At 30.8% G+C, this 16,475-nt stretch overlaps 1 pseudogene; it reads right to left on the reverse strand.

The window, feature by feature from the left end:
• Positions 1-1,361: 1,361 nt before the first annotated feature.
• LOC123245931 overlaps positions 1,362-16,475 on the reverse strand; it is a 32,331-nt pseudogene continuing 17,217 nt past the window's right edge.

Consider the following 16,475-nt stretch of genomic DNA (forward strand, 5'->3'; position numbering starts at 1 on the left):
TCACCACTCTTATTCAATATTATAATAGAAATGGTAACTATAACAATGAAAGAAGAAAATATTATTATATATTTAGATAATCCTAGAACATAAACTAAAAATATGAAACAATAATTTAGATTAAGTGCTTAATAATTTTTGAAAAGCCTTTTTTAATGATCTGTCAAATGTCAGTCTTGAATCTAGTTCATTTAGACTATAAAGTACAGTCAATAACCATTGTATCATGTTACCTCTGCATGACAAAAATTGGCATACTAATTCAATTAAAAAGCATTTTTCCCTATTATGTCAAGCACTATTCTATGAACTGAATCTACAAGGAAAAAATGAAAATTTATATTTAGATTAAATAGAATTAATTTTAGGTTAAATAGAATAAATTTTAGGTTAAATACATTAAAATTAATTAAAATTAGGTTAAATTAAATGCAAATTAAATATTAACAATAATTAATTTTTTGATAAATAAAAAAAGATTTAATTTCTTTTTTTAGAAATAATTTTGAACATATGTTACTTATTCCCCTGAGGTATTGAGTATGGAAATCTACAAATGAAGTGTTAAGTTTCCAGGATAGTTAAATATCAACTAAAAACTGTGATTATAATGAACTATAATGGAAGAAGTATGTATTTATCACCTCTCATGCTTCTTATCTGACTGTAAGTTTTTTCTTTTGCATTTTCTTTTTACTTTTTCCAGATTACATATCAATACTATTTTAGCTAATCGCTTTCTGACCTTTATAAATTCTCATTCTTTTCCTACTTTCCACCCCTCCCCATCCTGAATAAGGCAGGAAATATGATATAGATTGTACATATTTTACCATAAAATGCATATTTATATGTATATCTTATTTAACAAGATATATATTGCTTATGCTAAAGAAAAATTCATGGAGGAAATAAGTGAAGAATAGTATAGTTCAATCTTCATTTGAAATCCATCTTTTCCTTCTGTGGAGGTAGATATCCTTTTTGTTATTTTTTTTCAATTTATAATAAATTTACTTTACATAAAGGAAGAAGCTTGCCAGTAGTGAAAAATTCAGTAGAAAACAGTTCCCCTGCTTTCCATCTAGTTTACTCCAAAGTAGAATCTGCTCGTTAGTGAAAACTTCAGTAAGAAACAGAGTATCCTATAAGAAAACACCCTTGGCAGGAAGTAAAAAGCTCTTAACAACAAATCTGAAGTCATGAAATATTTACTATGCAATATTATTGGCAGAAAAGCGTAGTTCTGATGGCTGGTAGTCCTTGACATTAAAAGGGAAGACTCTTAAACCTGCTTTTTACATAGTTAATCATATATAAATATGGTGTCATAACTAGTAGTCTGTATAGAGATCTCCCACTTAGTTAAGCAGTTCTAAATAAGTAATTGGTACTTTGCCCTTTTGATTTCCCCTTTCACCCAGCAGCCCATCTGAATCCGTACCAATGATACCATCTACTGTGATGACCTCATCTGCCAGAAGGGACAATTCCGTACTGTTTGCAGAAGTATGATCATAGACAACCCTGGCTTCCTGTTTCCACTGGATTCCTTCAAGTCCCTGATGGCAGGAGTAAAAGCTGTGCCACTTGTTGAAGGCAACAGAGAGGTGGTAAGGGCAGACGATGACATGGAGATATTTGACAAGGAGGTTGTGGAAGACTTTCTTACATAATGACAGATGGGAAACTCCAGATTTGTTTCTTGCAGGTCCAGTATGTACTGGTAGCACTGAGCAGAGCAAATCATTTGGGCTTCCACAAAGTCATTTGGTCTGCGAAGGTCAAATTCACTTCGAGTTATTCTTAATTCCTATTCAGATTATGCTCTTTTCTCTGAGATTTTTGCCTTTTTCAATCTAGTCTTTGCTGCATCCAAATCAAGGCTCTTATTTTGCAGTAGTTTCCTTTCTTTAGAAATTGTTTTTTTAATCTCCACCTATGAAGTTTCTAAAAGGAGTAAGGAAAGTTTATTGCAGCTATCTCCGTCTGCTGTTCCAATTCGTTTTTTGTGTTTCTCCACATTTGATGAGGGCATCACCATAAGCAGTTCCTGGGCCAAACTCATTCCCTGCATCAGTCATGTATTGCCCCAAGAGTTCTTGGTTGTTTATACGAGTTGGAGCTTTTCTTTCCAATTTCTCATAAAAAAAAATTCTTCTATTCTAGAATTAGGATTTGGCGCAATAGCACCTCTGTTTGCCTCATCATTTTTTCTGCCCATCATTTGGTGCATTCAGCTTTGCTAAGAAGGTTGTCAAAGGAGCATCCAATTCTGTCTTCTATGTCTGACCAAGCTTTTCTTCTGTGAACTGTATACACTGGGTGGCTGGAGAAGGACCCAGTGTCTGCCTCCAGCTTCTAATTGTTACTGGACATAGTATTCTCCTGGTTCTGTTTGCTTGACTTTGCATCACTTCATATAAGTCATTCTAGAATTTTACGTGATCATCTTGTTTGTTATTTTTATGGCTCACGAATATAACATTATAATCATATGTCACAACTTGTTCAGCCATTCCCCAGTTGATGGACATTCTTTCAGTTTTCAGTTCTTTGCCGCCACAAAAAGAGGTGAAATAAATATTTTTGTATGAGCAGGTCCTTTTCCTCTCTCTCTAATCTCTTTAAGATATAGATCTACTAATCAAATTGCTGAAGCAAAGGGTATGCCTAGTTTTATAGCGTAGTATATTAATTTGAAAATAATTTAAATTATCTAAATTTTTTAAGGGAGCATAAGATACATTTAATGGAACAATAATCACCAAAACAAAAAAGGTTTGTCTTCTTTTCCTTCTTCCTCTTCAGCAAACTTCTGAATATCCATGTGTCAACATATGTGTATGTATATATAATATATTATGTGTATGCATATTTATCATATACAATATGATATGACAATAAAGAGATTTTTAATCAACCATCATGTGTCACAGAAAGGCATACACATCAAAGTAGAGCCTATAAAATCAAATAACAACATCTCTCTGAGGCTGCAAAATGACTCATATTAAATAATTATTTTTAGAAATTCTGAAATAGAGGAAGTTACAAGGATTGTGTTTGTCTGCATTTGATTAAAGAAATGATCCTTTGGCTCTTTCAATCAGTCATCATTATCACATATTTTTTATATTTATCCCATTTGGGGAGAGGTACTGAAGTTATACTTCCTAAACTATTATAAAAGTGTTTAAAAGTCTTATTTGCTTCCATCTAGAAATTTTAGAGACATTACCTTAGCAAATTCTTATCACTGAAATGAAATGCTTCGAATATAACAGGAGCTTATTAAGGCAATCTGACAAGCTTTGGTTTATATAGGAGGAAAATTGCCTAACAATGTAGCTTAATACAAATTCACGTGTTTATAATTAAGAAAACATCATTTCCTTGCATCAATTTCCATTCCTGGAATACAGTACAGACATATTCTGAATACTTCTTCAAGAAGGAGTAGGGGAAAATCGTGATGAGTAATCAATTATAAATATAAGTTGAAGTTGAGTTAGAGTATAGAACAATCATGCAAATGAAGCCTGGCCCCAAAGCCTGACAAATTTGGACAGTAAGTAATAAATCATCTACTTTAGATACAAAAATTTCAATAAAAATGCAAACTATGACCATCTATAATTGATCTTTGGATATTCTTTAGGATATTAGTCTTGAACTTAATCAGATGTATCATTACCTAGTGAATACTATTCTCTTTCCACTTTTCTTCAGTAATACTTTAAAAAAGTGAGAGAGAATGGGGATTCTTAGCTTCTCAAATGCCTAGGTACTGACTTTGAAAAAAATCCTAAGACAGTGTGAAGAAATTATCAACATCCTTACTTATCATTTCTTTGAAAAACTAGTTATTCAAGAGAGTCAATAGGAGCCTTAATCCCCAATATCCAGCTAACCATAATTTCTTCATTGTATTCTTGACAAAATCAGAATGTTGGTATTTCCCACCTTTTTGTGTTTTTTACAAGTTACCTTTTTCTATCTTAAACATATTAAATCTCTTCTGGAATGATCAGTGCTGAAAATGAATTCTGGAGCAACAGAACTCATTAAAAAGCCTGGATAAAACATTTTTTCAGCCAAAAACAACTTGGCAGGTCAGCATGAAAATGTTAGGGTGAAAGTGAATAACAAAGCGGAATACCAAGACAGGCTTCACCTCAGTAAGACACCATGGACTTTGGAATTGACTGATTTTGCAGCAAAGGTTTCTGGAGCTCTTAGTCACAGATGGTAAGGTGGGTCAGACAACTGATCAAGGGATTACAGCAGTCCCTTTGCTGGCTTTAGATACAGAACTGTGTTGCATTGCCCATACAAAGGTTCTATTGTAGTCTCATGACACAGTCCAAGGCAGTGGAGGAATATTAGACATACTTATTCTTTACAGCCATGGAGAATAGGGAACTTTCATCACATTTCCTGGTTAGAATGTGTGCTTATATTCATTCAAAGTCCAGTGCATAGGCCAAGAAAATATTAAACACATCTCTCCTTAGATAATTACACTTTCAAAAAACCAAAATCATAAATTCCCACAATTAACTCTAAAGGCAGCTACTCAAAGAACCTCAAGCTTGGAAGAGTACCCCTTCATCACAGCAGCAGAGCCTACCTATACAAAATTTTTTTTTAAATTAAAAAGCTTGAAAATGAGCAAACGAACAGAAAAAGAAACTTAATATATAAAAATTTGTGACAAACTTAGAATAAGATAACTTAGTTAATACTACTACATTCAAAGACCCCAAGGAAAAAATGAATTTGTCTCAAATACAACAAGAATTAATGGATTAGTTCAAAAAGGATCTTAAAAACAAAATAACCTCTCTTAAAGGAAATTAAAAGGAAAATTGGGAAAAGAAATGAGTGATGAAAGAAAATCATGGAAAAAGAGTTGACATCTTGGTAAAGGAGGCACAAAAATACTGAAGATAATAATACTTTAAAAACTGAATTAACCATTTTGTAAAAGAGGCACAAAATCCACTGAAGAAAATAAATTTTTTAAAAAGTAGAATTAGAAAAATGGAAAAAAATATAATAGATTGCTTACCATCTCAGGGAAAGGTGTGGGAGAAATGGAGTGAAGAAGGGAAGGAAGGAGTTTCAGAAAGGAGATAATTTAGAACTCCAAACTTAAAAAAATGTTAAAAATTCTTTTTATGCATGAAAGGAGAAAAATATTAAAGTGAAAAAAGAAGAGATCTTTAAAAATTAGACTTGTTCAAATGGAAGCTAGTGACTCCATGAGAAATCAAGAAACATACATGGTCAAAAGAATGACAAAAATAAAAGAAAATATGAAACATCTCATTAGAAGAATAACTGACATGGAAAATTGATCTCAGATAGACAATATAAGAATTATTGTATTGTCTGACATCATTATCCAAAAAAGAACATAAATGTCATCAAGGAAAGTACCTCTGATATTCTAGAACTAGAAGATCAAAAAGATTTTGAAAAAAAATCCACGTCACCTCTGGAGATCTCTATGAAAATGTTCAGGAGTAGTATAGCCAAATTCCTGACCTCCCATATTAGGGAGAAAATATTTTAAATACTCAAAAGGAAACAATTCAAATATCTTGGAGCCAGAGATAGGAAGACACAAGATTTGATGTTTCTACATTGAAAGATGAGAAGGCCTGGAATATGATATCTCTAAGGGCAAAGAATCTATGACTTCAATGAAGAATCATCTATTCATCCAGAAAAACTGAGCGTAATCCTTCAGGGGAGAAAATGGGCATACAACAAAATAGAAGAATCTCTAATAAAGCTAAATATGTAAGGACAACTAGGGAGAAAGGTTTCAAACTTCTCTAGCCACATTCTCACTACTGTAGCTCCTGTGGGGCAGGAATAGAAGAAACAAAGGAATCCACAAAGTGGTTCCTGAGGGTGGGATTAGCAACTTGACCTAGTTTGCTGAGTCTGAAGAGTCTGCATCAGACCTCATTTGCTGAGTCTGAGGAACAGTGTTGGCTCCAGAGATGCTGGCTGGCCCACACCTGGGAACTGAAAGTGTGGACACCTTGATGTCCTCTGTGTCTTTTTGTCTCTGTTCCTCTGTTTCTCTGTCTCTGTCTCTGTTTCTGTCTGTCTCTCTCTCTCTTTGGCTTCTTCCATAAAGTGGTATCCCCCTGATTCTGGGGGCTCACCATAATAATGTCAAATATAGTGGACATTCAATTGACACAGTCCACTGAAGAGTAGAGCTCCCAAGCTCAAGAAAACCACCAACCTCATATTCCCTGGTATCAAGGACTACAGGCATCTAGTACCACACATAAGATGGCTTGTTCTTAGTTTAGCCATTCTGATTCTTTATGTTCACTTTTTCGTTACTAGCTGTTTATTAAAAGTTATTCTAATAATATGCTCTAGATTTTTGTGAGGAATAAAAATTAGATTCACTAAATTATCAGTTGGAGATGCTTTTTCACACTTTGATAATCAAATTATCATTTTCCATTTTCTAATACTGATCCACCATTAATATTTCTTAAGATATTTCAAAAATCACTAACAATGGCTCAGCAATAACACAGTCCTTTTAATGCCCAAGGATACGTTTCATGTGATTTGTATGGGAATACTTTCTAAAATACAGTTCTTCAAAGGGAAATATTCTGTTTCTCATGTGTGCAAAAATATTGTCAGTATCAAGTGGTTATAACTTTGATATATATATATATATATATACATATATATATGTATGTATCACATCAGATATTGTGTTACTTTTCCTCTTATGTCCCACAAAACAAAAATAATTCTTGTTTATGAGTAAGATATTTCATTGGGATATTAATGATTTTTCTAATACTACTATTTATAATGAGAGGGTTTATATGAAGAAAATTAGATTATTTGTTTTAGCTAGGTATTTTTGCTTATTACTGGATATAAGTGATGGATAAAATCTCAAAATACAATGGTGGTTCAGATCATTGCCCTTAGTAAAAGACTGAATAAAATACTAAAAGGATTATTCTTTTATATATTGCTCAGTATTGATTGAGTTCTAGGTTGACAGAATTACATAACTTAAAAGTTCTCAAGAAGCAATGGTTAAATGTCTCTTGTATGTTTTTAAAATAAAATTATTCTAGAAAGAATATTCATCTGTGTGGGTAAGGCAAATAAATAAAAAGTTTTAAAAATCGTGAGCAATGTTAATGAATTAATATATTAAGCAATTGCTAAATGTGACATTCTCTTTTACTCTCTTGCTTCTGTATAGTAATATCTTCTCTGTAAATGATAATGTTGAATTTTAAAAAGAAAGAAAAACAATGGGCAACAGAGCAATTAATCAAGATAATCTCTTATTTCAAGTTAATTTTCAACAGCCTTGTCTACCTGCAAAGCTCTAGCATCTTCAATTAATTAAAATTAATTTGGATAACCAATTCCTAATATGTTTTTTCTTATAGTTTCCATTCAGTCTAAGTATGAAAATCAGTATAAAAACAATATAGCTATTATTTGGAAAAACATGTAATTTTAGATTTGAAAGAAATCATAAAATATATCTATTTAAACCATTATCATCACTGAAAAGTCATCATCGAGGCTAGTTAGAGGAGATCACCTATTTTAAGTAGGCTGTTCCAGTTTTGGAAAGCTCTAGATACTTAGGTCTAATAATTTCTAAGATATGGTCCTTCTAATTCATAAATTATGGCACTGGATATGGAGTGCTACACTTAGAATCAAGATCAGAGTTTGAATTCTGCTTCTGTCATTTATTTACTTTTTTTCTCAGTAAAATATTTTAATCTCTCTCAATTGTTTCCTCATATAAAAATTAGGGATAATAATTATAGCAGTGCAAAACACTTAGAATCTCTCCAAATGCAAATTTTCATGGTAATTAGGAAGATCTCTGTGTTTTAGGTAAAGATGGCCTGGAATCCAGTTATTGTACTGCCACTTCTGAACAGTGTAGACATGAATAAGTAACCTAATTTCTCTGAGAACACTGCTTCTTTATCTGCTAAATATAGTTTGAATTTAGATTTTTACGTTTATTAAATACGAGGTTATTGGATTCCATTATTTCTGATTCTTTCCAGTCTGCTCTTTTCCACCAATCTATTTCTTGGTTTTGATGACCTTACCTTTAAAACAAAGTTTGTGGTCTGGAAATTCTATTACTTCATCAGTTCCACCTTTTTAATTATTTTTTATACCCCCTATTTTTGTACTAATGAATTTTTATCACTTTTTTCAATTTTTAAAATATCATTTTGATACTTTCATATTTCATTAATTTGGTATTGTCATTTTCAGTATATAGTCATGAATCAACCATGAACGCTGGATATTCCTCCAGTCTTTTGTTATTTATTTTTTAATTGAATACTTTGAAATTGTGTCCATTCAAATATTTTCAATATTTTCAGTCTGGTACCCAAGTATTTTATTTATTTTAGTTATTTTCCATCTGATTTCTCTTTCGTTCACTGTTTCTTGGATTTTGTTATTATTATGCAAAAATATGGTTGATTCTTGGGGGTTTAGTTTACAACTTTGCTATAGCAACTAATTGCCTTATAAATTGAAGTATGAACTCTGTGGAACTTAGGACTTCTTTTTTTCTCAAGGAGGAGTAAATACTCTGGTGCTTAGACTCCTAGAGATCTCCATCCCATGTTCCCAGAATGGAGGGATAACAGAGAGCTACAATGCCTTAAAATCAAGATAATCTTTAGTAAGCAAGGACATACATGTGCATGGGAGAAAACTGATCTAATAGCAACAAGCACTTAAAAGTATAATTGACCAGCAGCTATTGTTATAATTCTTAGAGAAAGGAGGTGGGAAAGGCATTCGAGGGGGCTGATCCAGGCAGGGATCTGGGGTGGTACTGGTGGAGAGTTCTTGGGATAGGGCTGATGGATTGCTAGGTACGGAGGGGAACAAAGACATCTTTGGTAAGTATTTTTGGGGTGCTACAAAGCACATTCCTTTTGTATGATAAGAAGTATGAACTAAATAGCTCCCAAAGTTGAGAATACAATATGGTGTAGATAGCAACAGAAGCAGGTTCCTTGTCAAGGTTAAATGTAAAAGTGAACAATACTGAAATAATTTTGTCAGAGAGAGTGAATCTGGGTTCAAGAAAAGAAGCCCAAAATACCAGGTCTGAAACTAGACTTGTTGATCTGAAGTCCTAGGACTTTTGGCTAACTCATCCCAGAAGGACTGAGAACTGGAATGGAATGAGCCAGAGGAGGTAGAAACCAAATTCAGTCTACTAGTTCAGGGCTGAGATTTGACTCCCAGGGCCATGTAGCCAGGCTGTAATTTTCAAAGAAAGTCATTTCCTCCAATAACCTTGAGTACCAGATAAATAGGGTCAGTCTTACACGTTTTTGTCATTCACATAGAAGGGTAACTCTATCATATTAAGAGTTTTCAAAATAATTTACACACAAACTCATTTAGTATCTTTGTTGATGCTTGAATTTTCTAAATAAAATTATTCCTTTTTGCTAATGACAAATATTTACTTAATCTCTTTGCCTATCTTTGCACTTTAATTTCTTTCTCTTGTCATATTGACTAATGTGAGCATTTCTAGAAGTATATCAAATAATAGCGAAAAGAATGGGGAACCTTAACTTCTGTTTTTCTTAGGCTTCTTATACATCCCCATTTTTTTGGTGTTTTGCTTTTTGCTTTAGGAACTTTTTATGATCTCCCTATGGCTAAACTTAAAGAGATTTCACATAAATCAAGATACTTAGACATTGACTGCTTCTGTATATGTTATTATAATTATGTTATATTTTTAAATATGAATAATTATTTTGATTGTTTTTTGTAATGTTGCCAATTTTTTGCAGCCTAGGTCTGGAAACATAGAAGAGAAATAAATTTATCAAGGTGACAGTGTCTTTTCCTTCAAACTTGAGGAAGCCGTCTTGTCTCCCCATAAAGGTCACTACACTCTTCACATTCTGTCTATTCTTTAGTTCTCTACCTGAGTGCTTCTATAGGAAGATGCTGCCTCTTACTTCCTCTGTAAATGTGAGGTAGAGGTGAGATCCACTGCTTGCTGCAAAAGAATGGAGAGTAGTGAGAGGAGTGGCAGGGTATGCTGGCAGCTATGAGATACAGATTTTCACACTACCAGAGCCTTGGGGCTAAGGGCACAGAGCTGTTGAGTAAGCTTCTTAGAGATGAGCATTTTCTGCTGTAAATTCAAATATTTATTATCTTATTAGGCCTATTTTGTTCTGTGTAGTCAGGTACAATTGCTTTTCTCTTTATATATAGTAAGTCTAAGGGTAGGTTTTAAAAGCTTTTTTGGAGTGTGGAAAATGTCTTAGTCACATTACCAAAATTTCATTTCTTTTTTATTGTGACTTTGATATCCAATATTTTAAATAGTTTTCCCTTATTATGAATTTAATGTAAAAATCATTTTTCTTGCCTCCAAGTATTGATATAAATGTTAAGTAGCAAAAGTTCAAGGATAGAAGCCTCTGGCACTCCACCAGAGAACTTTTTCTAGAATGACATACTTTGTGCAAATTAGTTCCAAATTCACTTAACTGCTTTCATATCTACCTCAGATTCCTTTACCTTCTCTATAAGAAACACAGTGGAGATATCAGATAATTCCTTGAAATCTAGGAAAACTATATCTATAGCATTTCACTGGTGTTTCATTCTGGTTAACATGGCCAAATAACAAAAAAGGTTAATATGACCGATTCCTGCAAGACTAAACAATATAACCCAAGTCTTACAGGATATTCAATGTTCTACATGGTCTTTCATGTCTACAAAGGAAGGGAAAACTTTTCTTCTCCATTAGTATAATTAAATTTAATAATTCAATCTACATTGCTTTAGCCATTAAATATATTATTTCCTTAATTGTACTTATTTCACGCTACATCAGTTCATATATCTTTAAATGCTTTTCTGAATTCTTCAAATATAGCCTTTAGGAACATGTTATGTTATTCCATTGTATCTCTCTATTACTATTTTGCATAACCATTCTTCAAATGATGACCCTATACTTGTATCTATTTTTTTGCTATCACCATTGTCCAAAAATTAGTATATATATATACTTTTTCTTTTGTCTTTGACTACATTGGACTATGTACCTCCCAGTAGGATTTCTAAGACAAAGAGTTCATGCATTTCGGTCTCTTTAACATTTATATTTTAATTCCAAACTGCTTTTCAGAAGAATAGTTGCATCAATTTACATCTCTACCAAAATTATATTAGTGTGCCTCCACCTAACCAAGCTCTACTCTTATTTTATTTTATATTTTTTGGAAATTTACTGGATAGTAAATGAAACCTCACATTTGTTTATATTTACATTTTTCTTATGATGACTGACTTGGAGCAGTCTTATGCTTATAGAGAGTTCATAATTCTTTATATTGATTCAAATTATTCTGTGTTGCTTGGTATAAAATTTTTGTTTTAGTTCTTCATAAACCTTGTTATCTGACTTTTATAAGAAATATTTGATGAAAATAGTGTTTTCTCTTTCAATCTGGGGCATCGTTTTTATCCTAGTTTCATTGATTTAAGAATACAAAGAATTTTACATTTCATGTAAACAAAATTATATAGTTTATTAATTTTATGATCATCTTATATTTTGAATGCTTAAAACCTCATACCATAGCCATTGCCATGATATATACCTCATATTGTTCTTTACAAACTCTACTAAGACATGTCCTTTAACACTGTGTTGCTCTTTTGTACTTACTATTGTATAAGGTCTATATAGATAGTATAAATTAATTTTTGCCAAAATTATTTCTACTTTTCCCAGAACATATTTTCACACAGAGTTCTTTGCCAAATAATTTTTGTTAGAAATAATTACATAGTTGAGTTAATTTATTTTTTAATCTTTTTCTACGGCATGTTGTAGTAATTTCCTTTTTAAGATTTTTAATAAAATAGTTTTGATGATTATTGCTTTTTAAGGCTTGTACATTCACTTTACATTCCTTATTTTGTATCATTTTCTTGACAAACTAGATATTTCTTCTTTATTTTTTTTTTGCTTTTAATTAATTTGGCTTTACAAAATTTCTCATTAGTATTTCCATTGGTAAAACATTATGTTTAAAATAAATTAGGTAGCAACATCAATTTTATTATATTGATATGATCCAAAAGAGCACCTTTTATTTAAATCCCCTAAGGTGCTCTTTTGGATCATATCTGGAAAGAATTGCTATTTTTATAAAAAAAATTTAATCTCAATATTTTATTTTTGTTAACAATATTCCATGTGTCTAATATTCTCAGCTTTCTGTCACATAAATCATTTATAATGTGATAAAATTATAATTCTTATAACAATTATTGCATAAAACATTACTATAGCATCATATTTTTTATTATTCTACTTCTAAGTATGTTTTGATGGCATTTTAAAAATCCTGAATATTTTTCCCCTTTCATTATTTTGATTAGGTTAATTAAAATTGTTTTCTTTACATAATTTAATGTCACTTTCATTTTGTATTGAAATTCTATTTTTTAAATTTTCATATTTATTTCCCTTAAATTTTAAGATTTAATTTTTTCAGGGTTTTGTTTGTGGATGTTTTCAATACATTAAATTGAATGTTTTGTTCATTAACATCCTTTTAAAATTTATTCATTTATTAATTCATTCACTATCTTCCTTCTAATTTATTATTTGTTCAAGGATATAGTTTTATTGGATACTACTTTAACTAAATCTCAGAAATTTTGAAATGTTCTATTATTATTATCACATACAGATTATTTTTCTATTTTTATTATATTATCTATTTATTATTATTATTATCTATTTTTCAGAATGTCATTATGAAATTTCTACTATATGAACATATATATCTTTTACTTCTGTTTTTAATTAAAAATTAATTTTATTGTGATTCTCTATATAAAAACATTTGCTATTTTATGTTTCTTTAGAATGTTCTATACCTTAACATATGGTCTAGTTTTAAAAGGCAGAATTGTAAGTACTAACAAAATTAACATCATGTCAAAACAAAAGTTTTAAAATATACATTAATATATGAAGGATTTTTTCCCATTCCTGTGTAGTCACTTTTTCCACTAATGTAGGTTAGAAAACTGTTATTATTTAATAGTCTTAGGAAGTTACCTAATACTTAAATAAGCTAATTAACTTGTCCATGGTGGTACAATTGGAAATTGTTAGTTACTTTGCTTCTTGATTCCAGAGTAATACTGCCCATCACACTACCCTGCCTCTACCAAAATGTTCATTATATTCCAGGAATAATAAAATTCTCACCAAAAAAGGAAATCCAAAGATTAATGCTATATGATTATGAAAATTTCAAACAGCTAGTGCATGTAGTTCTACTTGTTCAGTTTCTATATAAAAATAGGAAAATTAAGCATGTGCTTCAAAGGAATGTCATTTAAGAATATGCTTGTAGATGTTAGTCATTTCTATATATACATATAATACAAATATGACTTATTTTGTTATTATTAGTATTAGTAGTAATAGTTGGAGCATCTCTAAAAGAATATTTTCACAGCATTTTCCACAATTAAATAAAAATAGGAAAAAGATCTTATAAAAGTAGACATTAAGATGAATTTTAACTAGATAATGCATAGGCACAAACAGAACTGTTAACTTAGACACAGCTGATTGTCTTCTTCAGTCTCTGAAAACATACTGCTTTGGTGTTGTTGGAGAAATTCATTAGTTATTTGAAATATGAAGTCATATGTTTAAATGTGGTGATTTTTAATCTTACAAGGAGTCCTTAATACCCTGCTTTATGTTAAAAGACATCTACACAAGTGGGAAACTGATTTGAAGGAAGGAAGGGAGGGAATGAATGAATGGAAGAAAGGAAGGAAAGAAAGAAAGAAAGAATGAATGAATGAATGAATGAATGGAAAAACAAAGGAAATGAAATTTTTAACATGAAAATTGTTATATTCCTTCATCTTAACCCTGTAACCTTTCATTGGGGCCACTGGGCCACAGTTCCTATAATTTTTGAATGTCAACAATCACATAACCAAATCATATTGTAATCAAAATAAGAAAAAAAATAGTAACTCTTTGATTGGATGCATATAAATATAAAACTATATTCAATTTCAAAAGGGAAATTGGACATCTTAATACATTAAATGGAAAAAATCCCATTTTTCTATTCAGAAGTATGTAAACAAAACAGCCAAAACAACAAAAAACATGATATGTTTTCTATCCTTTCTTCTCTGCGTTATTTGATTTGATGTAGCCATGACAGAAAGAATATTATTACAGAATTAGAGTTTGAAGTTTCTTAGAGGTCATCTTCTCATTTTAAGGATCTTTTTAATAGAATGACTTAATTTTATTTTACTTTCAAAGAAAAAATGAGGAAAAGTCATTTAACTTTTTATAATGCTACTTTCAAGTTCCTCTATAAATAAAACTGATATCTCATTTCATTTATAATGGTAAAGGTAGAAAAGTCTTACAATATTATCTTGTCCAAAACCCTTATTTTATTAACAAGAAAAGTGATAGATTAATTTATTGGCCACATAGATGCAGTCATTTAATGGAAGAATTGTGAATATAATTTAAGTGTACCCTCATATACTCAAATATCCTTTATAAAGCATCATTCTTTCTCTCATCCTGGATATCCTTTATATTCAAATATATATATAATAAAATTTAAAGCCAAACCAAATTGTGTTGTTCATACTTTGGGATCCTCTTCAACTCTTCTATTTTCACAGATTTTCAAGTTCCAGACCAATGCATTCAATAACATAGAACTACTAAAAATAAGTTTGATTTTATACTTCATTGGATCTATAATTTTATTAATGTTTCATGGAGATAAGGACTATAGTGGCCTACACCTCTTATTAAATGATTAATTTATTTTCTTCACATTCATATTTGTGATTAATGACTTTTACTCCATGCTTCATACATATGTCATGGTTGGTAAATTTATTCATTCTGATTATAACCAGTATTTTTCTTCTCATTGAAATTTATGAATGAAATCAAAATATTACATGATTCTCAATCATACTGTTAACAAATTTAATATAAAATTTTAAGTATCATATTAAAATATAGATGACAAATGAAGTTTAAATAAATATATTAACAAATACTCATTTATTTATTCAATACTTACACTGGAAAATCAAATTACTAAAAAATGTGTCACAAATGAAGATGAAATTAAAGCAATTACTAGGAGTTCTTTGTGTAATTATATGCCAGTAAAACTGATGATCTAGCTGAAATGGAAAATATTTACAAAAATACTAACTTCTCAGATTAATGGAAGAGGAAATAAAATACTTAAGTATCCCTATTAAAAAAAGAAATTGAATAAGCCATCAATGATCAATGTGAGAAAAAATTCCCGGGAGCAGATGGAGTCTACCAAAATTTTAAGGAATAGTAATCCAAATGCTCTACAAACGATTTGAAAAAGTAGGCAAAGGAATCCCACCAAATCCTTTTTTTTAAGGAAATAAATATGATTTTAATACTTGGAGAGCAAAAGAGTTAAAGAAAACTCTAGACTAATTTCCTCAATTAATATTGATACAAATTTTTAAATAAAATATTATCAAGGAGATTATAACAATATATCATAAAGATCATATACTATGACCAGTGTTATGGATATTTTACCAAGAATACAGGGCTATTTTATTTTTAGAGAAACATTAGAATAATTAGCTATATCAATAACAGAAACAACAAAAGAACCTATGTATCTGGAAAGACTTCCTCTAGAATGTAGTTCTTGAGAAGGCAACAAGGGATTCCAAAATGCAGAACTAAAGAAGGTGTGCATTCCACCAGGGAAGACAACCATTAAAAAAACATAAATATATGAGACAGGGAAATAAGGCTGCAAAATCTTGGGTAAGCTATTATCATTAGATTGGAGAGTCCATGAAGGTGATCATATGCAAAAAGACCAAAAAGAATGAAGTTGTGAAGAGCTTTGATTACCAAACTGAAGAACTTGTATTTCAACTTGGAAGTAATAGGGAACCATGGGAAATTATTCAATAGAGGATTGTCATGATCAGAACTTAAAAAAAATTATTTTGGCGGATTCGAAGGATTTTGGTTGGAGGATGAGGAGAATTTAGCCAGGGTGACCAAGAGCAAAACTATTGCATGAGAGCTGAATTTAGCTGGTGTAATTAGAAAGGAAGTCACATATATAAAGGATGTTAATATACTAGAAATTACTAGCTTTGAAAATAGAATGGATAGGCAGAGTATGACAATGAGCAGATTGGCAGTGAAGGTTAGGAATCTAGGTGATTAGATGGATAACAGTGACCTGGTCATTAATAGAAAAGGACAGTAGAGAGAGATTTTGAGAGGGAAAGATAAATTAATTTTACTCTGAACATGC

Source organism: Gracilinanus agilis, chromosome 4 (assembly GCF_016433145.1).
Source record: "Gracilinanus agilis isolate LMUSP501 chromosome 4, AgileGrace, whole genome shotgun sequence".
Classification (NCBI taxonomy): Eukaryota; Metazoa; Chordata; class Mammalia; order Didelphimorphia; family Didelphidae; genus Gracilinanus; species Gracilinanus agilis.